This window comes from Motacilla alba, chromosome 10 (assembly GCF_015832195.1).
Source record: "Motacilla alba alba isolate MOTALB_02 chromosome 10, Motacilla_alba_V1.0_pri, whole genome shotgun sequence".
NCBI lineage: Eukaryota > Metazoa > Chordata > Aves > Passeriformes > Motacillidae > Motacilla > Motacilla alba.
The window spans coordinates 4,359,863-4,387,491 of record NC_052025.1 but is presented as its reverse complement, the minus strand read 5'-3'; the positions used below and the strand labels follow the sequence as shown (position 1 = coordinate 4,387,491).

Genomic DNA, 27,629 nt, shown 5'->3' with positions numbered 1-27,629 from the left:
TGTACATTAGCAGGAAAGTTATCCTACATATACTGGTAATATATTCTCTTAATGGGATACATAGCAATGAAATTTTGTCTCCTTAGGATCTTTAAGAGCAGATTCAAACTTCAAGGATTATGAGTTCAGGCAGGATAATGCCCGTTTCCCTGCCTGATGGCTGGCAGTAACACTTGGAAGCTGGTTTTGATAATAGGTAGGATACCACAGTAGCCACACTCAACTCTTAAGAATCTTTTCTGCTTCATTGCTTTAGCTTTGTTCAACAGCCCATTTTTGAGTGGTAAAACAGTAACAGAAATGGCAATCAGTTTATGAAGACACGCTAAATAAAACTGTATTGCTTTTACAAGGAAAAGCAATAGATTATAGCAAAGTTATAACAAAAACCCCGTGCGTCTGTAAGAACAACGAGGGAACTGCAAGACAGGATTCCATCTGCCTCCCAGGACAACTTTTCATGCTGGATACCCATGGCATGAGGCCAAACACACCTTCAGAAACAAATGCACCGAGTGTCAGATATTTTAATATCACCTTCCTATGCAAAGCATTTCTATCTGCCTACCACCCTCTTCAGACAGGGAAATTCCCACTAAATCATCAATAATGCATCCAGGCAGCCATCAGTCCCCCTGCTAATGAGCAGTTCTAGCACACAGCACCTATCCAGAGAAATCAGGCCTGGAAGATGAGAGCATAGCCCTTAATAATTTATAAGACTCATTAACCTTATCCCAAAAGACAAACAAAAAGAATGTGATATCCACTCAGATTTCCAGACCAAACCAAGATACAGTGTTTCAGAGGCCATTAGGATATATCAGTCAATAAATACTCTCCAAATGTTCTTCTGTGGAATAAGCTGGCAGCCAAAGAACCATCCACCTCTAAAACCCTGTATTAGTAGAGACACAACATCAGGACCCTTAAGAAACTTGCACTGCTAAAAATGAGATCAAAAAGGTTTGAAAATTATTCAATATGGCAAATGCTAAAAAATCTTTAGAATTTGCTATTTTAAGTAGACAAAACCAGTCTAGTCTGGTTCTGCATAGAATAAATACCAGCCCTCTACAAATGTCAAGTGTGCCCAGGGACAGAACTCGCATCCAACATCAAATACTCAATTTGGCAACACAACACAGAACCAGGAGCGGGGCAAAAGACAGCCCAGGGTCTTGTCCTGGGACTAAACACTCAGTTCTGTGCCTGGCCAAGCAGGGGATCCCTATTCCCACCAGCATTCCTTACACAGGGATTGGTACAAGTATCTGGGAAGGAATTATGATGATGCAGTTTGGTCTGCAGTTGATGAAAACCAACAAAAACAACCCTATCACAAATTGCTTGGTTTTTGTGGTGTCTCCTGCTACAAATACACACCTTACTGCTACAAAACTCCTCTCTGCACAAACACCCAGCAGCCACGAGGGTTTGCTTCCAGAGGGAAGCTCTCCACTTACATCACCTCTTCTATCAGATCCCACACTCAGTTACCATATTCCTGTGCCTGCTTTGAAGTCTTCCTAAAGGAGATAATCTAAATGCTGGAGGAGCTGGCTGGAACACCCAGTGTGCTCTGTGGGAAAGGAGGAGGCCCTGTGTTCTTCCCTGCCTCTGCTAAGCAGGTGTAGGAACAGGAGCTGGGAAGCTTTAGGTGCTCCACCTTGTTTCTTACTCCATTTAAACGGATCATGTGGGTTTTTTCCAGGGATTTTTTTTCCAGACATTGCGTATGAGCTGCTGTACCTTCCCTTCCCTCTCCACATGCCCAGTGAACTCTCCCTTCCAGCTACAAAATCAACATGCAGAACTGCTACATGACATAGGCTAGAAACACTTAAAACCCAGATGTGCTTCTTAGTGCCCATCCTATCCCATTCCTTCAAAAGGCAGGACACAAAGCCCCATTTTACTGTCGATCATTCTGAAATGGCAGCAATTAAGGACCATGCTATTTCCCTAATTACAATTTCCTTTTTACCAAAGCCCCTTCACTCACAGCAGCTTCTATGGCAAGCAGGGAAGCACAGCCCTGTGCTGCCTTGTCAAAGCCAAGTGTGTGTGACACTTGTTCCTTCCTAAAGCTCTGCCTTTCCACACCAAACGCCACCCCTGAAGGCTTTTCCACGGTGGGCACGGGGACTGTTCAACTGTTTGATGACATTTTGGGACTACAAGGAGAAAAAACAGCACTTGAAATAGAACAGAAGAAGCATGAATTAAAAGAAACAAGGAATAAGTATATATTCCATAAAGAGTGCTGATAACCATTACTCTTTCAATAATTTCTATCTTCCTGTAAAGAGAGTTTTTACTGTGGTTCCATATTGCATATTCCTTTGAAAAAGGACACAAAGATAAAGGAAAAGGTGGTATCTTTTCAAACTTTCTTTCACAATTGGAGTGTATCCTTAATGCTTAACCCTAATTAAACTCAGAACAACTAATTTCAGGTAGTAAAAAAATCCCCATCTTACACACAAGGTGATCTGATAGGGCAAAATTATTATTTCAGTGCATGATCTGGAACATGCTAAAGATTAAATATTAGCAGCATATGTTCATGGAAGAAAAATAAAAATATGGCATGTTAACAAAATACATTTTTTCCTTCTGGCTTTCATGAGGTTACATCAAGTTCATTACATATAAAAACTCAAATACTTCAAAATAAAAATTTGTACGTATCAACTTGTCAGACCAACACAACAATGTCTCAGCCTATCAATAGCACTCCCTGACCCACACAGTTGTGGCTAAATAAACATTATCCCTGTTTTCAAAGGAAAAGCTCCAGCTCTGGATGACCTGCAGGGTGACTGGGGCAGTGTCCTGACAGAATTCCTGACTGCTCACTGGCAGCACTCACCCTGCCACACCCCATGAAATGAGCACAGAGCGAGGGTGAACAGTGGCTGAAGTATAAATCCTGCAAGAAAAGCAAGTGCTGCCAGAAGAACACTGCTCTTGTGAACAGGAAGACATCTCTAAGGCTACTTTTAATCAAAATTAAAACCAGGAACTGGTGTCATTTATCTGCACACATGTTCAGTGGTGCCATATTTCAGACCCAACATACCTTCCTTCCACAGAAAAGTGCTTTCCTAATATCCAGAAGTAAAAGAATTTTTGAAAGACCATTCCGTCTCCAAAGAGACCATTAGGATCATTTTTCCATTCTAAACAGAAATTCCTATCTTCTCAAACAGCTCCAGCTTCTCCAAAGTAACCAAACCATCCTGAGCTTTCTCGTGTCCTCACCTGCCAAAAGCAACAAACACTTCTAAAGGAGGAACAGCAGAAAACCGAGAACTATTCTTTAATGGCAGTGAAGTTTGAACAAGCAAAAACTATTGTTGCTTTCCCTGGAATGACAATTACCAAAGGTTTAGCCCAGAAATGCCTTTAAAAAAAAAAATTAGGTTACTAAGATTTGCTGCCTTTCTCCATTTGTTTTTTGTCACAGATCTTTAAGGATTTGCTACCTGCAAGTGAGAGATTATCTATGTTAACACTTTAAATATTTGTATTCATACAGGCGAATGTTATCTACAATTTTCTAAATCAGTATCTCCCAAAGTTTTGAGGTTTCAGCCTCAAAGTCTCAGTCCTCAGTAAATTTTATTTGCACATCCCATTATAAAGTTTTTAATTTAAAATTCTAAGGCAACACAGTCCTGTGAGGCATTTCCTAACCCAGTGGTGGGCCATAAACACCAGGTATTTTGTGGTACATGCAGTGAAGAAATGCACATACCATGTACACTTATTGAGATATGGGTGTAATTATGCACCAGAGCATCTCACCTTGCCTCTGCCCAGCCTGCACAGTGCTCAGCAGGGATTTCTGAATCCCTGTTGGGATTCAGTTGGGAATCTATTTTTCACACACACTCCTCAGGCACTAAAATTTTAGAACAACTTTCTCATTCATAACAGGTCAGAACATTTTGCCTGCAGACCACACACAAATGCTCAGCTTGACAGCTCAGGTGTTTGGAGGCTGCTGAGATGCTGCTGGATAAATTACAAAGGCCACGGTACCTCCAGCCCCCCAGGACCTGCCCAGCTGAGGATGCCAGAATCCCCTCTCTCAGTCCAGCTGCAGGGGGAAATAAGGTTCCCAATGCACGTTGATTGTCCTGAAAGTTACAGCATGGACACGTCACCTTACAAGGTGCACACAGAATACAGGACATAAGTTATGCCTGAAGAGCCTCAGGTCTTCCTATAGACAGGAGAGAAAGATTACATGGACAAATTACTCTTTCAACTGCCCTTCAGGTCAGTAGCTTTCAATACTAACTTTTTATTAGACACTTCATTAAGTTATTGACAATCTTTATTTTCCTTTTTGAAACGGCAGAGATTTAATTTATTTTTCCTCAACAGTACAAGGTATGCATTCCCTGAGGATCTTAAGTTACTTCATTGCTATAGATTAATTTTCCCTAATCTTACTCCTTTATAACTCATTCCTCTGTTCAAAGAGATTTTCTCTCCCCATGAAAAACTAACATAACATCAAGGCTACAATGCTGTGCCTTTCTCAGCAGTAAGAGAAAGTGATATGTAAGATACCAAATTTTTTATCTTGTGACAGAATTTATGGCATGAAACCTTACAGAACTTTGAAATCTTCTATTTTTTATGACTTGCAGTTACTGCATATGGCAACAAAATGAAATATATAAAATATACACCAACTTGATAAAAAAAATCTGATGTTAAATTCTCCATTTTAAACATAACACAATGTAAACTCCTCTGCAAATGCCAGTCTGTTGATCTGTAGACACACAAGCTCATCTCTCCACTGCTGCCTCTCTCCTCTGTTGAAGTAAGCACTGAATTCAAATAGGAAACATTCTGAAGCACAATTGTTGAGCTGTTCCCAAGGGATAGCTACAGTTTCATGGCTTAATCACTTCAACTTTCCATTTTGTTAATAACATAGTTGAATAAAAATGATCCGATGCTACTTGTGCATTCATTTTAATGAGTCCCTGGAAAGAAATGCCTACAGTGAAGCATGCCCAGATCTCCTGAATCAGTGGGAAAAGTTCTGCACAAAGATTAGAAATATCTTCAGCTTCTATACATCAGTAACATATTTTTGATCCTGAATCCCAATTCAGCTCTGAAGAAAAATAAGTTTAGGAGAAAGTTTCATAGTTAAATATGAAAATCAGTGCCTAAGCTAACATAATCCTCCAACCCCAACTTCCCCTTCCAAATCTGAGCATATTAATCTCCTTTCCTTTTAGCTGCTCCAGTTCTTGCATAACAATGCCATTTCCTGAATTCAAATCTCCACAAATAAACCTTAAAGCTGAATAATACATTATTAAGCCCTATGAATATTCCCTTAAGCAGGGCATCCTTAAAAAACTGGGCTACACTGTCACAACCCAGCATCATTTTCTTTGGACTTTCAGGGTAAGAACAAGAAGTACTGCAGCAGCCAACTACCTAAAAACCTTACTGAAACATAACATTTCCACCCTCTGCAGAGGAGATTTTTAATAAGCTACTAATGCTTTGTTGAAACCCCCATCCCTCCAGACAGCAGTCACTCATTTCTCTGTGGATATGTAATTTGCACAGGCTCCCAGGGAAATTCTGGACTGGTATTTTTGGGGGAAGGAAAAGCACACTGCATCCCCACATTCCTGCACAGCCCTGAGCCACACACCTCTCCCAAGTGTTCAAACTATCAATGCTCAAACATTCACCTAAATGCTCATTCCTGTAATATGAAAAATTTAGAAGTACTTTACCTAAGAAGGATGCTCAGTTTCGATTTGCCCGCTCTCCCAGGTCTGATCTGTTCCTTTCCTAGTGCAAATGCTCGCTAGAGGCTAAAAATGTGTGTAATTACTGTGTTCAGACTCCAAGCTGAGCACAGGCTGGAGACTCCCCGCATTAGTTATTATCTCAAATGAGCTCCCTCAAGTGTGACTTGCAGGATGAGGAGGATGGAGCTGATGGCAATGCAGATTGTACATGGACATAAGTCCACAGGACGTTTTTTACCAAAACTTTATCCCAAGCAAGGAAAAAATAAATAATCTTGAAGTGCAACTACTACAGGGTAAAGTCTACTGGACATCAGAGGGCAAAATTTGTTTCTCAATTAGGTCCATAAAAGCAAACTATTCATTATCACTGCTTTATCATCTACTCAACACCCATGAGATACCTTTTCTCAAAGGGCTTGGAGAATACAAACAGTGTTACTAAGGAAAGATCAATTACCTGTTGTAAGCTAAACATTTAAAAAATGTCTTTGCAGTAATCCCGAGTGAAAAACAGACTGTAAACTAAACATTTAAAACATGTCTTTGCAGTAATCCCAAGTGAAAAACAGACTGACATCCAACAGGACAAGACAGCGTTTCACCCATGGAAATGAGACAAGTTCATTACACAGGGAACAAGAACTAAGGCACTGAGAAACAAAGGGACATAATCTCTCAATTTAAACATTTTTTAATCAGCCACTCAGCAATCAGCACACAGTCCTGCCCCTGCCTGATGGAGCAAGTGCTCAGTACCTTTATCAGCTCAGTCATTCCGTGCAGCAAATGAATGCTGAGCCTGGAGCATGCCTTGGCACGAAGAAATGCCAAGCAGTGAAAAGAGCTGAGCCAAAAGAGCTCTGTGCCAGTCCAGCCTAAGCAGTGCTTTCCTAAGGGAAGAGGAACAGAAACCAATGCACTTTTTAAAAACTGATCCTGAACATTTACACACCAGGAAAGAGACTCACAGCTCTTGGAATGGTGCCACTATCACCAGCATCTTGTCACCTCTCTCCCCATGCCCTGAAAGATACATCCTCCAAAATGAACCTGAAAAATCAACTGAAATGGAAGTGAAGAATCTGGAACGACAGACTAGATCTTAAGATATAATTACTTTAGGGAAAAAAAAAAAAAAGGAAGCTTGAAAAAAAAAAATCACAATTGAATCCAGCACATTTCAGCTCACTGTGTGACACCGACACCTCTAATTCCAGTATCTTACAAGTCTAGACATCTGTCTGGAACTTCTAATTTGAAGCTAAAAACTGGGCAAAACTGATGCAGTAGGAACACAGCAGTGTACCAGACCTGATGAAGAAGAACCCCTTCACTTTGGTAAGGAACAGGATCTGTTTACAGGGCATTCTGCTCCAAAACATTCAAATTTAATCAGTTGGAAGTTTACTCACAAAATGATCGATTACTCCTTACACAACTCCATTTAAAGCAAAGCTTCTGGAGCTTTGTGTTTCTCTTTAAAGTGCAAGGAAGCAGCTGAGCCATCCTGAGCCCGTCAGCATTTTAACAAACCATTTCTTAAGGTAAGGATTTACAATCTGTGTAAGAAGATAAAAATCTGCACTTTTGGTCGAAGGGACTATCCCTGCACTCCTCTGGCAGCTGGAGCTGATGAAAGTGCTGGTGGGTTGTGTAATCAGCCTGATAGATGTGCTCCCTAATCTGGCTGGAAACTAATCCCACACACAAGAAAACTTCAGCTTCGTGCTTTTCATATTACTTCAGGTCAAGATTATGTACGAGAGGCAACTCTAATTTCCTACCATGTCACTGCAATTTTTTTTGGTAAGTTATTTCTGATTGTGGAAACACATTTAGAGAAACCAGAAACGTTGTAATTCTTAGGTAAAAACTTGAGTTGGGCATGATATAATAACATTCTCAATAAACTCTAACATTTATTCCACTGGACTAATTTTCTATAAATTGCATTTCCGTATTGGTATTTTAAGAAAATGAAGTTTATTGCTATGTGCCCTCCCTTAACAACTGCCAGCCAAATAAAAGGAGTGTTAGAACTACTGTTTGTTAAAATCTGCAAAATTCAGGGGGGAAGGTACCATGCAGTAAACAAAGCCTGCTGAGGAAGGCTTGACAGTTCAAATCGTGTCCTTGGCAGAGCTGACAAAAAGGTCTGAGGGATGCACTGGGTGTGACAAGGGGATGGTGGTGATGGAACAAACCAGGACAGGAAAATCCAGAACCACAGGGAAGGTAGATTGGAACCTCAGCTCTCTCCTCTACTTAGAGATGGTTAAAAAACCTCCACAAATCCCAATTTTCCAAGAACTTTTTTTTCTGCCCCAAACTGAGAGAAGTAAAAACATTTTTAAAGGAAATTACATATTCCACAGGTTTTTCTTTCAGTGTTGTGCTTACACAAAGTGATACCACCACACAAAACAATCCAAAGTCAATAGGTTCAACAAAATGTATTTCAACTCCTTTGGAGAAAAAAGGGAAAAACAGTGTAAAGTAGCTCAGGACAATTCATGCACTTCTATGAATTGTTTTGGTCATAAAAATGACACTTCTCACTTAAAAACTGTTCGTCCACCTTTTCCAAACATGAACAGACTTGTATTTCCACCATAAATCTAATCTTTCCACCCTGACACAGAAAATTTTCCACTGACCTCAAGTGCTTCCATGTTCCTGTAAGTCCCAAAAGGACAATCAGCAGCATAAAAGCTCCAGCTGAGCAGAGACCAGATCCATTACTCTAGAATGGATTGGGTAACTGATCCATAACTATACAATATTTATCTACGTTTGGCATGTGGCTATCAAACACCATCACGTTGATTAGGCAGTTTGGTGCAAGGACACATTTCTTGCAAGAATTATTCCAAGGTTTCACAAGAAGTTGGGGTATGTTTTTAATCAGCACAGCTTATTTAGCATATAATCGATCTGTAGAAAAAGAATTGGTTAATTGGCAGATCACCTAATCAAAAAATTCTGACAGAATTACCTCATTAATTCCTCCCTCCTATCCACACAAGAGTAAAAGTCACAGGAGAAAAATGCTCACACTGTGTTTTAAACTGGTCACTTCAGCTGTTTTTTGTTTTTTTTTTTCCCACCCTGAATAGAAAAATGGAAGTAATTTTCTTAGATTGGCAACAGCTTGTCTCTTGAATCCACATTAATAGTTGGCTTTCAGTTTTGAAGATCCAGTTTGATTAGTTCTCTGAACAAAATCCAAAACTCAGCAGCTGGTCTCTAAAGAAACTTTCTTTTGGGGAGAGATCTTGTCCCCTTTTCCCCGAGCCTCTCACAAGAAGGATGCTGTCACTACCAGACTCGGGATTCCAGACTGGTATTTTTTATGTGGCTCTGAGTTTGGACTGAATTATTAGAGTAAGAAACTCACTAAGTCCATCTCCCAGGTGCAAATTGAATTTCTCAATATATGGATAAAGGACAACCCATTGCTATTTATGTCTAAAAACCAAGGAAGGGAAGAAAAGGAATAGCAAGTTACCAAAATACAACTGCTGCAATCCATTACATAAACAAATATTTGCAATCCTAGCTAAATTTATTTGTTAATATGTGAATGTATTTGACACATCAGAATGAAATCACTAAATAATCCTGCCAAAATGTTCTGGGGACAAAACTCCTTCTATGAGAACCTGGTGGAAAAGCAGACAGGCTTTTTATTCTGCTTTTCATTAATATGCAAGCCCAACCAGATACTGCAACAAGTTACAGCCTCACTTGTTACAATCAACCATTACTGAGACTACAAAGATAATCAGAATCATCCGATGGACAATGCAACCTGGGAGTAAAGATTGGTTTTTTAAGACAGGGATTACACCTTGACACGTTTCACTTTTTTTGTAGACAGCAGAGGAGAACAAAGTCAAAAGCACCCCAAGAAGCAGCTAAGTTTCTAAAAATAAACAAATCTTTTCTGTTTTACTCCTAATTCCACGAAGCTCCTAAAATTTTGAATTATTTTAAACTCCCAAAACCTGAACAAAAATTATTTTTCCAGAACTGCAGCATCACTTGCAATATACTCAGAAGACAAATTCTGCTCATTTTCCAGCATTAAAAAGCAGATGTTCCGTGCATTAACAACACTTGATTATAAAATAAATTTATCCTCTGTGCAAAGAGGAGTGAACATAATGGCTCCCTGAAGGCACAGCTTCGAGGTATGAGGGCTATTAGTTCAATTTCTTTTTCAAATGCTGCAGAGAAGGATGACAGAAAGAAAGCTTCCAGTTGTGATTCTCTAATCTGTCTGGTCCATGGATGTCCTGACTCCAGATTTCCCTAATAAACTCCTTTACAGCACAACCCTGCCCCGTCCTCACAACACACAACTGCAATCTGTGTGGTCTAGACAGAGAATAGCTCAGGGAAAGCATTTTGGGTTTCCATTGATTATTTTTTTTAAAACCTAGGATAGCAAGAGAAGGTCATTTCATTTAAAGAACCCACAGGAATCTCATAACATTCCAAATATTTTTATTTGCGTGTGAAGATAGACATTTGTGTGGGATGTGGAGGGGAAACTTTGGGTTTATATATTAGTTTATTTGGGCAGAGGACGATTGCTGGTTTCCTACCAGTGTTTTTGCTAAATTGCTTTGCTAAACTCCCTGTAGTATTGATTACCTGTTAAAATACTTAATTTGTTCAATTAATGAAGCAGAAATAACACAGCCAGGTAATCAGTCAACAGCAAAAATTATCAAAAGGGAAAGCAAATCTCTTTGGGAGTGGGAGAACAACAAGTACCACTGGTACATTTAAATACCAGAGATACACTGAAGGAAACATAAATGCCATCAAGCATGTAAGAGGGAGGAGGAAAACCAGGCAGAAGCATAAAGGCAGAGGAATGAAGAGAATGAAGGGTGGTTGAGTAACAAATGCAAAGAGGACCATCTTGGAGAGATCTGATCTAGCTGCTACAGATTCTTCTGCAGAGCACAGGCAGCCTTTACAACAGTCCACAGGACCTACCTAAAATTCAAAGCATGCTGCATCACAAAGCCCAATTCCAACAAATAACTTTATTTTAACCACATGCTATGGGCTATGTTTAGCCCACAAATGTTTCATTGCATTTTTCAACAACCAGCTACTGGCTATACCTCCAACTTTTTTGAACAGAAGCATCAGAAATGTACACAATGTAAGAGTATGGGTAATGAATATTTATTTTCTTTTGTGACAAACTCGAACCTGAAAGCTGTCACCTCCCCACCCAGCTCTCCCAAATCTTGCTGCTGCTGTTCTGCAGATCTGCTGCTCCACAGGCACCTCCCCTCTCCAGGTGCTAAGCCCACAAGGTCTCCATGGCCTGCTTTCCAGCACAGCCCTATGAACCTGTTTTCTGCACAAATGAGAGAGCAACAGATCTGTGATAAGCAGATGGAATGCAATATGGCCAAGGGGCCGTAAAAAAAAAAAGTCTGACATAACTCATTCCTGGTGATGCTGACATCCTTCTGCATGGCCAGAGGTCGAACTCATCTGGGTAAACAGCAACTCAGCTAAACAAGCACTTGACTCATGCCCACTTTTTCTGGGATCCACTTCTGGACACAGGTACATGAGTACATGTGCTAACCAAGGAACAGGACAAGCAGCTCTTCAAAATGGCCTGTGCCAGACATCTGCCAAAACACTAATCTGATCTGAGGGCTTGGGTAACCACTAGGGATTACATGGGGAGGGATCCCAGAGCCATTCCCTTCTCTTCTGGCCCCACAGCTCTGTTTCCTTCTTACTTGCCTCAGGATAAGCTCTTTCAGGGACAAAAAGCAACATGAATCTTTAACAAAAGTCATGGTTAAGCAGAATGAAGAATTTCATTGATTTCACTGGGTTAAATACAGAACTTGCACAGGTCCCTCTCCCTTACCGTGTCCCTGGTGCCAGTGTGGCTCTCTCCTGTGTGCCGCTCCTGATGTTTGTGAGCCTCATCACTGAGCCAATCTGAATTGCAAGCCTAGTGCTAAAACTCTCTTTTCTGGGCTGGAGTAACTCCCTGCTGCTTTAACAAGTTGACTCAAGTTCAGTGGAAGGCCCACAGGTGCTGGTGGCAGGGGAAGAAGCAGAGGCAGCTGGGGAGAGGAGGAAAGATAGGAGGAAGAACTAAGCCATTATTTTTGGATTAATTTAGCTGCTGTTTCATGCTACAGTTGAGACAGGGAAAGGAAATAAGACCTATAAAGACCAAGTACTGCTGCTGGGTAATGAAGACCTAGGAGTAAACATGCCAAATGGTGTTTGCCACACAACAAACAAATGTGAATCAGAATGTGAATCAGGACTGGAGCAGAGGAGGGAATGTTTTCTCTGCTACTCAGGAAGCACTTCAATTGTTTGGGAAAGGTGTGAGTCATTAACTCTCGCATGTACGAGTGAGACATCCAAAGCTATAAATACTTGACATACTTCAAGGGCTCTTTGGAATGGAAGAATGGAAATCTATACACACTTTTTCAAAATTACAGCAGCGTGAAGCCACGCATCACTTCACAGATTTTGATTTGTTGTGTTTAGGCTCTTCTGAATTGCATTACCCAAGCATGACAAGCTCTAACCTTGAAAGGCCCCGCTTTCTTGCTTCTGAGCTCTGGGTAGCTGAAAAGCTCTTTGGGATAGAAAATGAGAGGTGCACAGGAATTGATGGAATGCTATTTTAATGCAGCACTTTTCTAGTTCTCAATTGGTTGCTGATCACAACCATTTAGCAAAATTACCTTTCTGATGGCAACCAAGAATCTCATGGCAACAGTCACATGCCATAAACACAATCCTCCTCCTCTCTGATTTCGCATCTGCTTGCAGGAGCTCAGCATGAAGGCAGTAAGGAAGTTTTACTGCCGTCTTGCAAATTGACTTTTATGGATTCTTCAGACTGTAACACACTGAAGCTCTTCTTAATCTAGCTCCTAACATAATTTATTACTTCTAGACACAGGTAAAAAGGCAGATTGGACTTCAGCAGGGTTTTCATTCCCAGGTGAAACCCACCACAGTGGGATTATCAAGCCGTGGTGAAGGGCTTGGCTCCTGAGCTAGATTTAGCCAGTCTGGCAGCCTAATGGCAAATATTAGTGTAATAATCCAAGTATAGATCCCATTCCTTCAGATTTGCAGCTTTAACATATGCTTTAACATTTTTCCCTATGAACATCATCAAGCTGAGATGGTATTAAACGCCTACACAATCCTTCTAGAGAAAAATATGGTTTTTTCCTCATGATGTGTTCTTCAAAATGATTCTTGCACCGCCTTTTACCTTGGATATCAGAGATTCCAAGGAATACTGATGGGCTGTATGTGATCACACTATGGGCACCTTCCAGAAGGGAGGCATGAAATACCCCAAGAGTCCTGGCTAACCCAAGTTCAGGGAGTAAATGCATTACTCCACTGTGACTGACAAACTCCTGGGAAAACAGACTGCACAACAGGAAGAGGGTACAGCAGAGCTTAAGAGCTTGGACACACAAGAGAGTCATTCATTTACCCCTGACCCCAAATCTCAGAACAGAAACAAGAGGAACACAAAAAGAATGCTTGGCTTTATGTAGGCACATGGAAAGTATGATTTTGAAGTATCAAAAATGCTTAATTACACTTTTATGCAACTAGTGATATCCTTTCTTAATTTAAATTCCTATTTAAAAATAGAATTTGTCCTCTTTAGAACTATACTTCTATGTTCCTTAATTTATAAAAGGTTATGAAAAAATATTTTTATGAAGAACTTATTTTCTCCCAAACATGTCTAAGTTATTTTATCCTCAAGAGAGATTGATCAGGTGTTCTTACAAGCCAAATGAGCTGTAAAACCTTTGATGAAGAGCTTTCAGAATGTAGAAGTCTGACTGCCCAGCCTATGGCTGCATTTGAAGTGCTGCAGTCTGCATTTAACTGGTGCTACATCACATCCAACTTCCTTAAGATTGGGAAACCAGTGCAGTATGAGGGGATATCACTTCCTGTGCTAGCAAGTTCCAAGTTTTATTAAATTCTCTCACTCAGTGAAGGCTTTCAGTTCTTAACACTTGGCAATACAGTCTTTTCACAAAGTGAGCAACTCTCTGTACATTCAATAAAAACCTCAGAGACTGAAACAAATATTCCCACTTACTGCTTCAGAGCAAGTAAATCAAGAAACAGGAGCTCACCATGAAAGGTTCTGCATGCCAGAGCTGCCCAGACTGCAGTGTGATAACACAGACCCTCACAAGTACAGCTGCATTATTCTGTTGATGTATTTGTGCAGGCACCACAGTAATGCTGACAATTTATGGAATAAAAGACATCTAAAGAAAAATTAATTACCTTGTGCTGTGGCACTGGTGCATCTTCTCTCCTCTGTCGTCTCAGGAAGCAGAAGCACTGCTCCTGCACTGAGACCTGCCACAGCTACCTGTGTCTGAAGGACACTGAGGTTAAAGGGCTGCTGCTCTGAAGTCACAAGCTACATTTGCAGCACAGCTCATACACTGGCTCTCCAACATGGCAGCAATAAGAAAAACATGAGTTTGTCTCACTTTGCAGAAACCTAAAGTAGCATAGGGCTTTTCAGCCTGGCATCACAAATCACTTAGCACTGTGCAATTACAGAAGGATCTGGGGGATGCAGCTTTTCCACAGCAGGGCCCCATCAGGCTGTGAAGCCAGCCAGCAATTTGCCCTGATCTCCCTGAGCACGCATCCCTGGCCTAAAATGCACAGAATGGAACAAGCCAAACAGGCAAAGAAAGAGACACATGTATGAACACATCTATGTTTTTCAGAGAAATCTCTCCTGGAAGTGTCAGTCAAATGAAGACATCACACTAAAGTGATTCTTCCCTAAAGACTGCAGGAAGGGAGCCCAGAGGTCTCTCCTGGGGTCACTCAGCAGAGGTTATGTCCCCAGGAGGGGCACAGCCAGCTGCTGCTCCCTCAGCCTAACAACTTCTGCCCCAAGGAGGGGGGCTGACACATTTTACCACTGCATACACATATTCTTTTCTCACATAACCAGACATCTGAAGAATGGAAAAAAACCCCACCTCATTTGTGAGTGGGCTGAAGGTACCAGTCAAGAAGTAAAAACTTGCTCTTGTCAGATGGAGTGATTTATCAAGCTGCTGTCTCTCAGCAAGGATATGGAGAAAGCCTGTGCAAGCTCACTGCGGTGCAAAGGAAAACAACTTAGATTTAAGATGTTTAAATCCCTAAGTAAACAAATCAACCTCACTTTGTACTGAAATCAAGTAAGAGGTGTTGCAGCTCTGTCCTGCACCGTGGAGCAGGGGCAGTAACCTGTAGCTGAGGGATGACTGACAGCTGAAGGACAATGTCCCCTTCACGGATGCCAACTTGACCTGGAAAGAATTTATCAGTCTGCATCAACAGAGCGCTGAACAGAACTGCAGGAACACGGCTGGCAGGTCTAAGGACTCCCTAAGTTTGTGAATCAAAAATAAAATTATCAATCTACAAAATTCTCTGAAAAAGTCTTTGTTAACCACATTTTTTCTTTTTGGTAAGTACATAGCCTCATTTTCAGAAAGAGTAGTGGCAATGAGACACACACAATGGTCAGCAGAGCCCCTCCACAAGAAAGATTTTGGGAACGCATCAGTGTTCCAGGCTCTCAGCTCTGCCCCGTTCCATTTTCTCTTTGATGTCAGTAAGTTATTCATCTTATTAGTTCAAGCTTTATCTTTTGATCAAACGTTTGTAATACATAATTTGGCAATTAGTTTCTTAGAGGGACAAGAGCTGTCAAATCAGATTGACCCCAACAAAGCGGTAACAGCTTAGGACAAGTCAGAGCCAAAGCTGGAATTTCAGAGCATACGTGCAAGTTATTATTTCCTAAAAACCACAGTCTTGACATTACAAGGGAAGAAAAGAGAGCAAAGATCCTATCTCCCGAGCCCTTGATCAAATTACTTCATAATTCAGCCACAAACCCTCTCCCCTGGTTCCCATAACAGACAACAATCTGAGACAGAACAAGCCTGTGGATTTTGGAGCATTAAGGGAGAGAAGGGAACAAACTACAGTGCTGCAGCTAAATCTCCCGAGGATGTAGAAGCACTCAGAGGTATTTTACGTGGCAGAATAATTTTACAGAACCTTGCAGATATAAGATATGGGGACAACTTGAAATTAGCCACAGTCCATGTGCATGACATAAAAACTAGGAGCCCAGAACTATACAGTGTCTGCAGTTCCCTATGGTTTCTTTCAGCAAACTTTTTTCAAAGTAACTGTCAAAGATATTAGATTCCAGTCTTTCAAAGATGGTATCTACTAGTTCTTAATTTATCCTAGCCTCTTATCTTTGAAGCAATTCAGTTTCTGTCTCAGTGCCTAATTTCCATTTTACACATCCTATAATTGTGTTTGTCCTTTTGTCCTTTAAAGTTGACTTCTAAAGATTCCCATCATTAACACATCTACCAGGAACAAACAACTTGCTCTCTGTGTTCTTTGGTTGAGATCTAATTATTCAAGTTATAATTATTTCTCCTTACAGTTTTAATAAGTTGGAACTGGCTTTAAATTGTTCTTTTACTGAAAGCTGTGGGCTTGGACATTTCTTTCTTTAGGAAGGCACGTGTGCTTTGCAGAGGTTTCGGATCCTTAACCTGTAAATTAACTTGTTGCATGAGTTACTGTTCACTTGGCCTTCTATCAAGTCCTGGTTATTTTCAATCATATTTAGTTTCCCTTTGCATATTTAGGAACTACTCAGCCCAGAAATTTCATGCAGTGCTTCTAGAATGCCTTACTAAGATTTTTAAACATTTTACCTTCTCTCTCTCTCTCCTTTCTTAATGGGTAAAGCAAGAACTTTATCTTCTTAGGATATGGACATGCTAACACTTTTAAACATGTAAACCCAAGAGCTGGCAAGCCCTCTCCAACATTAAAAAAAAACCCCATGAAAAATAACTCACAACATTGAGCTATGCTTATTTCATGACACAGACTCTTTTCTATACAGGAAAGTATAAATAGTGTCCACAGCTGTGCCATTTATCCTCAGCCATTAAATGTCTCCACAGTCTTACAATTCCTAAAAGTGTCTGCACTGCCTACAAATGAGCTGCATTAATATAAACAGCATGTGAATGTCCAGAGAGCCTATAAAACAAAAGCCCTAGGAACAGACCCTAACTAAAAAGTGCCATTCTCAGATTTAAAAAATAAGAGCTTGTAACTATTTCACAGTTGATCAATTTGCCAAAGAACACTTTCCAATGTTTTGATCCCACAATTTTGAATCCCTGGTTTAGATACCTGGAGGGAAGACAAGAGCTTGTTTGAGAAGTCTGGAGGCAGCCTGCACCGTGCCCAGGTGCTGGGGTAGCAGGCATCCTGCTCACAAACCCAGAACTGCCTGATTCCCCAAAATCCAGCACCCTCCAGACACAGAGGATGAAACAACCTGCAAAGACTGACAGATCCAAACAAGGGATCATGAGCAGGTACGCACAGGAAACGCAACTAAACCTGGGTTCATTGGCTCAGGTCCCAAACAAACACACTCATGATATAGATATATGCTGTTATAAATCCAGCACTGTTCACTTACAGCACAAGTGAGACTAAAATAAGCTGTACACTGTATCTTATCTCCATTTTAAGAATGAGCAAGTTTCTTAACCTCTTTGTCTCAGTTTCCAAGGCTACAAGTGAGGCATGACAAAGGCAGGAAGAAAACCCAGATATTTTTTGGCTCTCAGCTTTTTCTTTTTTTCTTGCTGCTCAGTCATCTTCTCTTCCTAAACTCTGGGATGTAGTTATTTTAGCATGGATATTATTCTATGTTCAGCCTGTTTTCTTGGTGATTCTAATCAGTTTTTCTCTCTGCAAATCTGGCCAATTGTTTGGTGACTAAATTTGATCACTTCTTGTTTTATGCACATAGAAATAATCAAGGAAACAATACCCCGACCAGCACCAGCAGAGGAAAAGACACATTCCTACAAAAGAAAGTTAAACCAAGCTATTTTCTAAAGGTATGCAAATAACGTGAGAGAAGACAGGAAACCACATTTAAAGTGTAAATCAAATCTATTCTTTTGTAAAATTTCTGGAAAAGCTTTGAAAAATGGCTTTTTCTGCTTTTCTCTCCCAGAATTTCTTTGTTCCTTACAAAAGGAAAAACAAAGCAACAGGAAAATAAAGTGATGTTCCTCCTCTGGCAGAGAAGTAATGGAGTCTCCTCCCCCTTCCAAAGGGGATCACAGTTTGCCAGCTTTGGCAGCCACTGTAGCATTTAAAATAGAAATGAATCCCAAAATGTGATTTGGCAAAGACCCGCTGCAATACTCAGTAAGTCTGTTCTCCCTCTTTTCCACTTCCTTTCTCCCACTCTAATAATATGGAGAGATGCCTGCAGGCACCTCGAGGATGAGAGGCACCCGTGGCTGACCCCCAGAGAAGAGCCCCATGAACTTTAACACACATGGAACACAGGGATCAGACAGACCAGCTCCTTGTATGGCCACAGCCCGAGCCTGGGACACGTCCAACAGCTGCTCTTGCTCTTACACACAGCTTCAGCTCCACGGGAGGCAGCCCTGTGCCTCCCCAGACCTGAGAGCATCACTTCCTCTGGCACTGGAAAACAGCCAACAACACCAAATTCTGCAACAGGTTCCAGCAATTTTTCCAGCACACGCAGGCAGGACTGTGATTTTCATAACACTTTTGTTTTCACCTACACTGAGGTGAATCCTACAAGCCAGAACACACATTATTTTAGAGATGTGCTGTGTTGAAAGAAAGAATAAAGAAAATATGAGTGCAAAAGATGAGAGATGAATCTAAGATGTGAAACCTTCAGAGGGATCTCCGAATCCACTCTCAGAGTGAAGAATGCTAGCTGGAGTGAGTATGCAAGAACCTTCACTCAAAACAATTGCTTTGGAAAAAAATAACTTAATATGAGACACCACTTGGCACTGGGTGGGACAATAAGCCAGTTGTCACAGATGCCTGCAGCAACAACAGAAAGCATGTTTGATTAACAGAGCCACTGAGCTCGAGGTGAAGGAACCATGACAGCTCAGCTTTAAAGAACTGTCTTCAACAGGAAAAGCAGATTGTGTGGCATCTATAACCACTGCTTCACTGGGCTTTAAAACTACCGACTTCTCTCTGACGAGGATGTGTTGTATATAAATTAATCCATCTTATTCATTCACGGAAAAATAGCTATTAAGTATCTGAACCCACAACATGTTAGCTTTAGCATGCAAGCAGCCAGCCAGCTGACTCATTCATACCGTAGTTTCAATTTGAAAGGTGGGCAAAATGTCTCCAATATATTTATGCAATAGCAACGTTACCAAAGTAATTCTGTTCAGGATCTTGTGACATACCTCCAGAAAATGTCAGGACCAAAACTCTCTCATTCCAACTGTAAAGAAACTTTCCAAGCATCAACATTTTGTCTTCTGTATGTTTTAAGCTTTAGAATTTTTATAATCACATCCCAAAGCCTGAGTCATTTCTACTTTGCCATCAATGAAACTGTTCAAAGGCAGCAGCAGGAAGACTCAAAGATTGATTTCACAGATCATTGGTCCAGGCAGTGTTTGTAAACTGCTGACCCCAACCATGGAGAATTGCTAGGGCCTTGCAGATTGAAGGAAGACTTGCAGTTTAAAACTGATTTGAAACCTGAGGTTAGCCTGTCAGTTTTTCTTAAAAAAAAAAAAAAAACTTTTAAAGGAGTTCATTCTAAATGAGTCATATTAGCCCACACAAGTAAATCAGCACATTGTTCTGATTTCCCCTCCCTAAAATGCATCGTGTCCTCAGCACAATGCTACTGCACAAATAACTCAGGACTTGCCAAAAGCTTCCACCGAGCTTTAATTACAGCAGTCCTCTCTTGTATATTGTCAAATCAAACAAGAACTAAATCAGCCTGCTAAAAACCAGCCAGTACTTCAAAATCTCCAATGAAGATTAAGAAGTAAATCTCTGCAATAAAGCATTAGCCAGTCCCGAAAGAGCCCCATTTTCTTGCTTCAAGATAAGACTGTGGTACACATGTGAAAACTGCTGTGCAAAAGAAATGGCAGGAAGCACCAATTAACTGCAACAAATTATTTTAATGCAGATCATTGCTACTAAATGTTTCAGACAACTTAACTGTATTTCCACTTTGCCTTTTTGGCTGTTCTTTCCAAGTGATTTAGCTCCACAAGTGAGAATGTTTGCATTGTCAAAGTTTTTGTCACTGTCAGCATTTTGTTCAGAACACTATGCCCCATTTCAGATTTCAGTATATTTTCCAGAAGAGTTAAAAAATAGAGGGTACATGTCATTCTGCCAGTCATTCTCATCTTATTAAGCTTTTGTCATGGCCTGACAATACCAAAAGACTTAAATGCATTTTACTGTTTTGCAAGCAGACTGCTTTCTCTCTCGTCATAAATGATGGAAAATGTGATCCTGGGGTCAACAAGGGAAATTGTAAAAATGAGGCTTCCTTACTTACAAGTATTTATTCCGTCTCTGACTTGGAGTTTAAAGGCAGGATCTCCCATGCTCTAAAAAGAGCAAAAATCTGTTTTAATCCAAAATCTCAATTTTTGGATGGGAAAAGAGCACCTAGATTAAATAATCTGAAAACTGAGCAACAAACCAAGCATCATCCCAGTTCCCAAGTTTTTCCCACTGCTGAACAATACAGAAATTATTTCCCAAGACGACTCCCAAATAACTTATCAAGTATTCAGCCACAAGCAAAGCAAACACTCATCAGCAGGTTGGACTGCAAGCTTCTGATATGCAAGGCAGCTCTTGCAGCTCCCAGAGAGAAATATTTAACTGGCAAAATGTGTGCTTGCTCTGAACTGCCTGTAACACATGACCTGGCATGTGCTTTGACAGCAAGATATTCAAGAAAGATGACAATACAACAGAGTTACAAAAACAAAATACAGCAGTGCCAGGAGAAGCCTTTGGAAACACAATTTGTGATGTAAAGCCATAAATCTTTAACATTTGAACTAAAGACTCGAGGCTTTTAGAAGCAGCAGCCTCACTGCTAAGGTCAGAAGACATTCCCATACTCTATTATGGCAACTAAATAAATATTTACCATGGCTCTTTTCAAAAGGCTGGGATAGCAAAGTGAGGAAGACCACGAGAGTGTTCTGGGTCCTCTTTTAAACACCAGAATAATTGACTTCAGGCAAGGCAAGCTTTTAGCTCTCTTATTTGTAAAATCAGCAAATGATGGAGTTCTGGGTTTTGATGGGAGTTGACTTAAAAAGCCATTTCACTCTGCTGCCTCCCTGCTTCCAACACACAGGCAGCTGGGATGCTCATTAGAAGTCTCCTCAACAGCACTTTAAAGGAAAAAAAACTTCAGCAAATCAAAGTCCCAGCAAATTTCTGGAAAGATGAGCACTTCAGTCACATTCTCCAGACAGTGAAATGCTTTTACATCACCTCTACCTTCTACTGTACTACTCTGTAGATAAAAATGGACTCTTCCCAAAACATGAACACAGCAGAATATTCAACACTACTTCCTAAGCCAGCATTAATAGTCACTTCAAAGAAATGTATAGGCAAGATATACATATCCATATCCAGTTAAATCTGAGCAAAGACACACACCATTCTCAGGATGAAAACAAAAAATGTCTTCTCTTTGAATGAAAGTTTGTACAACTTTTTTTTCACCAATAACACAAAGAAGTTGATTTTCAGATATAAATATTTTTAAGCTGTACATTTCAGAGCAACATAGAATGATCACATTTGTCCAAATCTTCATGGCCAAAGATATTTACAGAGAGGCCTCTTGAACTATTGACAGAAAATTTATAGCTTAACTTCCACAAATACTAAAGTGGATCTGTCAGTAACTGTTTCCTATGAAACTATAAACTTATTTATACAAATAAGATATGAAATCACAGAAGGTGGTGCACAGAAATGACTGGTGGTGCCAGAACTGACTGGTCTGCAGAGCCAAACAGCAAAGTAAGCCACAGCATCTTAAACCTTTTCTTCAATTCAGGCACCTCTTTTTTCTCCACCCAAAAGATATACTCTCTTTTCTAAGTGACTGCTTTTTCATCAGATTCCAAAGCAGACCCTTCAGCCTCGAGTTTGCTTTGTCCACCAGCCTTTAATTATGAGGTGAAAGAAGAAATAAAGCAGAGAAAATGAGTAATTTGAATACAAGTTCCAAAACCCAACAGCTTCCACGGTTTGTGCCAATATTTCTTCAGAAAGCCATAATTTTATACAAAGCAAATTCTAATGATTTTGAATTCTGTAAGAGTTAAATAAAATATTTTCTACTCAAAACCCTGCAGAGTTAAAGGTGCCAAACAAACTGTGGGGCATTAGAGGTGTTACAGAGCTGGAATAAAGGGAAATATATCCATTTTTACATGGCTACAAGCAGTAAATACTTCATGAATGCAAAACAAAAACTTGTGGTCATGCTCAGAACTTAAAAAACTTAAATGTTATGTAATAAAAAACACAAAGCTCAAGAGAGTTGCTCATCTGAAAAATATGAAAAAACCCCTTTCAAAACAATGTATTTATTCCAGCACATCTCAGAGAGGCAGAAGAGACTGTGTTCCCTCTATCTGCACATTGTGTACAGCTCTTCCAAAGGGAAATGTTTATGCCAGGTCCCAGCACACGCTGTGAAGCAGTGCAGACACAGCAGGGTCACACCAACTAGCAAAGCAGCACTCAGAGTTGTCTTCACCACAAGATGCCTACACTTTCCTCTTTCAGTAAAAATAAAGAGGGCAGACTTGTATTTCAATATTTCTTCCTTATCTAAAGGCCAGAGTGGTGATTTCTCAGGTGCAGCACATTTAAGTTCAAGACTGCCACACCTTTTGTTGTCTGTATATTCTGTTCCTGAACGCTGCTGCCACTGCACCCAGAGCACGGCACTGAGGAGCTCCTGGGGTTTGTAGGGATCCTTATCAGCCTGAGGAAGGCACCTCAGGAAGATATGACTGCCCATTCTCCCATTTTTTAAGCTCTCAGAACACAACTTGACTCCAGTTCATCTCTCAAATTAATGAGTGCCTTTTGGGTGGTGTGATATTCCTCCTTTCTAAGCCCCATCACAAACCCACTACCAAGAACACAACAAGAATGTTCAAGAAAAACAGGGGCAGGCTGATGACTGCAAGTGCACCCCTGAGACCACAAATCCCGTCCCACTGGTCCCAGGAAGGATCCAGGAGCTGCCCAGGCTGTGAGCTGTCCTCTTTCAGAACTTTGTAGCAGATTATGCAGCCGGGGCAGATATTTTACCATGTATCATGAAATGAATATTTGTATGTCTGACACACATTTACTTTGCTTGCAGAACAATTACTCCAAGAAGTCATGGAAAAAAAACCTTGACCCGTGTGGCAAAGTCAGCTTTAGGAGTTGAAGTCTATGGATTTTAAAACACTAAGTTACAGACATTTGTTAACTAGCAGCTGAAAGCCAAAAAAAAACCAAATTACAAAAAACCCCAGCTCTTGCCTCATATTCACAATAGGAAAGAAACAAAGTTTTAAAATTATAACTGCTCCCATTTCATTTGGAATGCCAGCTTGAATGGAATATCATCTCACTCATTATCAGCAAGAGAAACTCAAGAAGCCACAATCCATCTGCTGCAGAGAGATGGAGGATGGGACTGTGCTCCTCGACAGTGGCTACACTAATGACAAGCTATGGTTTTTGGAAAAGCAGAGCTTACCTTGATTTAGAGACTGATACTGATTTTCAATATTTCACATGTTCAGTCATTTTTTATCCACAGTTCAGATATTTGCATGCAGCACAATCACCGCAGCTATGAACTGAGTAATGGCTGCTTATTTTTCCAATACATTTTCAGACTTCTATTGTGATTATTTGATTGAAAATGTATACCAACTCTTTTAGTCAGCAGAACACAAAAAAAAAATCAATGTGTTATCTGTGCAATACAATTTAGTGACTATTGACTGAACTTATAACCCCCTCAGTAAGCTGTGCTTGCTGCTGAAAACAACAATATTCATTATATGGATTCGTACTTCCTCCTGTGTTCCACAGATCTCATTCTGTTTGGGTGTTTAAATACTTTTTAATGAGAGCACCCCAAGTTAGCTCTCTGTGTAGACAGACCAATATTGAACTGCAGAAACTGAACTCCAGGGGGAAAACCCAATTATGTAACATTCGATTTATTAAATCTAATTCCCACTTATTTAAATGCTGTTGCTTTTATTTCTCCTAAGAATTATTAGTGTATGCATGAACCTTCCAGCTGCCCCAGCAGTTGTACAGGAATACTTCAGAAAATACCATTATTCCACAGCATTTCCATCGTCCCCTCTGGGGGGACTGAGCAGAACTCCCTGATAACCTGTGCTGCTTTATCTTTTCCACCATGTTTCTGTACAACACTGTTTCTCACTCAGCAAATTTGGCTTCAAAAGGTCTGTCTGTTGCTATCTCCATTGTTCAGGAATAGCACTGTTGATTTACACTGATAAACAAAGATAATGTACAACCATAAGCAATGAAGTCAATTTGCAAAGGACACAGTAGGAAAAAAAGCCTCCAATGTTATCACTATCAAATACTACAGAGAAAAATTACAGCCTTGTGGAAAAAAAGAAGAAAAAAGATGAGGGGTGAGAACTGGGCACCTTTTTTTTATGCACCACTTCTTGCTGTTTACAACATTATGCAATCCAGTATGATTTGCAGTTGTGCATGTAAACAATGTATTTACTGAATGCCCTTGTGATGCTGATGGCAATACCCATCAGAAGGGAACCTGCTTCAGCCTCTCTCTTTGAAAGCAACAATCAAACACTTCCCACACTAACAAGCAGAACAACAGAGAATTATGCAGAACACAGGAGAACTCACCATGACTAAAGCTCCAGTGAGGCTGAGGAATCTCCATCTAGACCACTCTGCAATCTCTCCTTAATGCTGTTGCAGGTTTTTCATGGCAACTGTTACTAACAGTGTGTCTCTACCAGCTGCTAAAAACAGGTACTCTATGTACCAGAGTGCAACACTCCTCCTGATGCACCAGTTACTGAACAACTCACTGAAAGAACCACCTTTGGAGGAGATCTGCTGCTGCTCTGAGAAGGTAAGTGGGTTAACTTTTAAGGAACCGTGACCCAGCACCCTGCTTGCCAACAGGTTCTGGGAGCAAGATGCCAGTTAGGATATGGCACGGAACTGCCAGAATCACAGGTAAATGAAACACAGGGGAAGCTCTGAGCTCTGCTTCTGCTGACATTTTCTCTCACAGGGATGCTGCCTTTGCTGCACATGAAATACTTACCAGGCAAAATTCAGAGGAGCAGGAGCCTCAGGGAGCTTTGCCCTGACACGCCTTCGCTTTCTGCGCTTCCCAAGCAATCTTCTCCAGCCAAAACCACTGTCCTTCAAACCCGAACCTGTCTCACTTCAAGGCCTGCAACAACACTTTCCAATTTTTGTTGTCACAATTGAAAGGCATGTTATTGACAACTTTGTTAGCAGCAGAGCAGGTTTGAGACTTCTTGCTAATAATCTGCTATTCCAAATTTAAAAATTAAAAAAATCACAGCATGAAAATACAAATTTTACAATTTTGCACATATAAAGCATTTTTGCATTGGATGTGTGTTTAACACCGAGTTCAGTGAATTCTTCCACTGACTGCAACATACCACAAGCTGTTGCACAATCACAGCGTGTGTAAATGATCACACTGGCAGCTCTCATGTGCCCCCCACTCTCTACATCTTTTCTAGGAGCTGTGTCCCATTCTCTAAAAACTGAGAGTGTCTACAGTTTACGGAACAAAAGTCATTAAATAAACCATCTCCTCCAAAGATCATTCCAAATGGCAGGAGTCACACTCCTTAACCGTATAGTTACAGCCTTAGAAGTCTCAGACTGGGGAATATTGTGCAACCTGTTTTTAAGGAAAACTACCCAATCTAGATGAGGAAGGCCCAGAAGGACAATTAGCAAGGTTTAAAGCAAATGGAAAAACAATTACACAACATGGCTTACTCCCCCGTGGAAAACTCCTGGACTAATATTTATTCTCTCTGAGCTTGTATATATTTGCATTAAACTTCAAACTTTATTAAAGCAACATTGATGTAATTCTGAGCCTTTACAGAGAGAATCAGTGATTTTAACAGGATGCTAAACAGGCTGAAAGGGCACTCTGCAGAAGGCTACTCAGGGCTAAAACAAGGTAGAGACAAAGGCAGAAGTGAGGGGAAGAAAAAGGTGCAAAAAGACTGAACAGTTACCCAAGGACAGCTTCAGCTCCAGAAGCACTGAAATTTGAAGTGTCTCTATCACCTTCACACACATGCTTCTGAATGTCCTGGCCAATTCAGGGGGAAGATTAGGTATGTTTAAAACTGTTACTCCTTCTTGCAGCACCACAGAAGCCCCCAGAAAGGACACCAAGAAGTATAAAAGCAAAACAATGACACTCACCAAGAGGAAATTTGGCAGCTGAGACAACAATAAGAGCATCTGTGATATGTACAGAGACTTATGCTAAGAGGGAATATACATGAAGCCAGCGTGGAAGGATGTCTATATTTGTTCATGTTTATACTGTAAGATTTAAATGTCTTTTAAATGTGTTTGAAGGCTTTTCTGACAGCAAGACCCTCGGAGCTGGAAGACTGGATATAAATATATACATGCAGAACTTACATCTCCTGCATTACAGACTGTCTTCCTCCTCTGGGGAGCTTTGTAGAGGGGCCTGTGTAAATACAGGCATGCATCCAAGAGGGAACATTTTAGGATTGAGATCAGTTTTACAAAAACATGGAAGGTCAAACTGTGAACACTAAACAGCTTCCTACAGAACCTGTAGCCAACAATACAATAACCCAAATCTGCCTGAACACCAATAATGTTGCTTTGGCAAATTCTGTGCTAGTAGCAGTGTTTTCTGAAATAGCACTAACTTTATCGAGTCAGTGATCTTACTTTTTAGCACCACACTGAACTGGCATCTCAGACAAGATGTTACTAAAACAAGTATTCCTAGAAGCCTACAATGTTTAGCCTGGCATGGTTTTTATCCGTTTGTTTACTGTGATTTCCAAAACTTTGCTAAAAATGTCTCCTGCAGTCAACAGTGATTGCATTAAGACAGTTGAACATTTTTCAGCATTTATACTTAAGCACATAAAAGGCTTTTTAACTGAAATATTACTCTTAAAGAAAATATGGGATAAAGCCTACAAATGGAAAGATTTTAAAATGCCTTTCCCAGACAATATTTATATTTTTTTTACACTTTATGTGGATAAAATACTTCCTCCCCCCATTTCCCCAGAACCAAAGACTTAAAAAAGGAAATCCATTAGAGATTGATTACAAAACACTTCTCTAAGAGGTATGGCTCAAAACTGAGTTTGTCTTCTTCCTGCACAGCAATATGTGATTACTAGGAGGAGATAAATGATGACTGAGGATCCCAGGGGTTCTGAAATCCTGTTGTTCTTGTTGTCATCCGAACAGACAAAGTCAAAAACATCTGTGGTAAATCCATTTTGTAACTTGCTGAGTTAACATGGTAACTTTTCTAATAGCTGAATGCGTCCCAAAAGAAATTCAATTCAAAGAAGGTGACCTCAGAGTTACACCCACTGTGTAGTTTTCCTCTATCCACATTTTGCACTATCAGGCAATCTCAAATCAACTCAGTCCACTTAAAGAGATATGGGAGGAGAAATTGCTTGAGTCACTCCGCTACTTATCTAT

The 27,629-nt window shown here is 40.4% G+C and overlaps 1 protein-coding gene across 5 annotated transcripts in view; it reads right to left on the bottom strand.

Moving 5' to 3' along the window:
* The window catches only part of PEAK1 (pseudopodium enriched atypical kinase 1), a 109,767-nt gene that overhangs the window by 78,320 nt on the left and 3,818 nt on the right, over nucleotides 1-27,629 (bottom strand). Inside the window, exon 1 of one of the 5 annotated variants that reach the window (XM_038147126.1) lies at nucleotides 20,341-20,365. The exons of the other annotated variants lie outside the window; for them this stretch is intronic. The gene's annotated coding sequence lies outside the window, so the exon portion shown is untranslated. Of the gene's footprint in view, nucleotides 1-20,340; nucleotides 20,366-27,629 lie in introns of those variants that run through there. 5 annotated transcript variants of the gene reach the window in all.